Raw genomic sequence first — 2,740 nt, forward strand, 5'->3', positions numbered from 1 at the left:
ATCTCTAACCGAGCGGAAGATATCCACAGAGGAAGGTAGTCCAGCGGCTTTCAGTAACTCATGCTTCAAAGAGAGAGAAAGAGAAGGAAAGAGAGAGAGCAGTGGAGAAACAATGTGTGGTTTCCACGACTCACTAAGCGCACTGTATGGTCAGATAGAGGGCTGGCATTCTGTGACAGGGGGAAAGAGAGAGAGAGAGAGGGGAGGGGATGTGATGAGGGAGGGAGGGAGGGAGCGAGGGAGGGAGGGACAGTCGGAGGGAGGGAGAGAGAGAGAGAGAGAGAGGGAGGGAGGGAGGGAGAGAGAGAGAGGGAGAGGGAGGGAGAGAGAGAGAGGGAGAGAGAGAGGGAGGGAGAGAGAGAGGGAGGGAGAGAGAGAGAGGGAGAGAGAGAGGGAGGGAGGGAGGGAGGGATGTGATGAGGGAGGGAGGGACAGTCGGAGGGAGGGAGGAAGGGAGGCTATGAGTCCACAGCTTTGCTAGTAGGTTATTCCAGCATGTAGTGACCCCACCTCCTATTTTTGTCCTCCCTTCCTCACACTCTTCTCCCCCCGTCACAGAGTCTGACTCAGTTTTAATTTGTATTTCCTCTGTGTCTGCAGCTCTGCCCCATCTTATACCCTCACCCTTTCTGGCTTCCCTATAGGGTGTTGGTGTCTAACATGACTGTGGTACATTTTTAGTGACAGTTTACTATATCAATATGTGTGTGTTTTCTCTTCACTACAGACTAAACGTGTGTTTTCACTTATTTACACACTAAACGTGTGTTTTCACTTATTTACACACTAAATATGTGTTTTCAGTTATTACACACTAAACGTGTGTGTTTTCATTTATGTAGCCTACACTGTATCATTAAGTGAGAGGGCAACTGAAAAAAAAAGGTCATTTTGGAAAGAGCTCGACCTTTCCTTTTTGAAAACGTTGCGGTCCAAATCCACTCTCATCATGTTAAGCATTAGAGTAGCACTAATATATGAGAGGAACATACCAATGCCATCATAATGGGTGTGCTCAAGTCCTCATTGTTTTTGACTGTATCTCAGAATAGTCACAACTCAAAAATAGGTCTCTCTTTTCCTCAGAAAACCCATGGAAGACCAGCATTCCTCCGAGCATTGCGAGCAGTCTGAACACTCTTCAAAGAATCTATTCTTCTCACGTGTATTATAAGCAAGAAAGGCAGGAATCGGAGGAAGGGGTCATTGTGATGCAAGGAATGGAATGAAGAATGGTATCGTGTGTCGGTACCATTACTCATTCCCTCATTCCATGCTTTACAATGAGCCCCATCCTCCTCAATTTCTACCTCCACAAGCCTCCCCTGGTCCAAACTCAACACAACAGGTCAACAACACAACACTCTCGACTATAGCCTCTGAGTCAGCGGCTTTTTCCAGCGAGAGAGAGAGAGAGAGAGAGAGAGAGAGAGAGAGAGAGAGAGAGAGAGAGAGAGAGAATGCGTATGGGGTGATATCAAAGTGGAGCAGAAATAATGCTGCATGCCCAGACAGTGCCAACTCTGCCAACGCGCAGCCTGATTACCACTAGAACCAACACCACACTGACTGCTTTGTCTCTCTCTCTCTGTCTCTCTCTCTCTCTCTCTCTCCCTCTCTCTCTGTCTCTCTCTCTCTATCTCTCTCTCTCTCTCTCTCGTTCTCTCTCTCCATCATATTAATCAAGGGGACAGCTGCTTCCGAAAGGGGATTTGCACATGTCAATGCATGCATCGACGCGTAGTGTACAGTACACGTTTCCAGTGACCACAGGATTATACGTGCAGGTGAAATATCCCACACAAAGCGTGCCTGGGAGGTTGGCGGTTGATTTACACTAATCTCAGATCAAGTATTTTCCTTTCCCTTTCTCTCTTTTTCTTCTCTCTTTCTCTCAGGCTCTCAAACACCCACCCGCACACTTACCCACCCACCCACACACACACACACACACACACACACACACACACACACACACACACACACACAGACACACATACACACGTCATGGGTCGACTTGTGCAACCTAGCAATCTTGATCCACCCAGGAGATTACGGCTATAAAAATATCAAAATGCGCTTGGTCCCTTGGCCATCTACTTAAGCCCCTCTAAAAGCCCTGCTTAAATGACAGACCCGGTGAGCTGAAAAGCCCTGACCTTTATGTACTGTATGTGTTGTGTGTGTGTGTGTGTGTGTGTGTGTGTGTGTGTGTGTGTGTGGTGTGTGTGTGTGTGTGTGTGTGCGAGTGTGCGTGTGTGCGTGCGTGTGTGTGTGTGTGTGTGCGCGAGTGTGCGTGTGAGTGTGTGTGTGTGTGTGTGTGTGTGTGCGTGAGTGCGTGTGTGTGTGTGTGTTTGTGTGCGAGTGTTTGTGTGTGTGTGTGTGTGTGTGTGTGTGTGTGTGCGTGTGTGTGTGTTTGAGAGACCGTTAAAGGGAGAGAGAAGTCCAGTTAGTCTCTGCCGTACTAGTCAGGTACTAGTCTGGCGTGTAGCGTATTTAACAGAAGAACCCATCCAGATGAAAAACCAGAACACCCCTCATTTCAGACTTTCCATTCCGACCTCTCAACATCTGTCCCGGACCAAACTCTTGTCCCACCTCAACTTCTCCCCACTCCCCAGACACCATATCCAAATCCTACATGGCCTGGCTGGCCAAGAAAAGAAGTGTCTAGATTTGGGCTGAAGAAGATGGAGGAGGTGGGAAAACTGGGGATAGCTTGCAGCGTTCTGGACTTCTT

This window comes from Nansenia antarctica (assembly GCF_963989245.1).
Source record: "Nansenia antarctica genome assembly, chromosome: 18".
NCBI lineage: Eukaryota > Metazoa > Chordata > Actinopteri > Argentiniformes > Microstomatidae > Nansenia > Nansenia antarctica.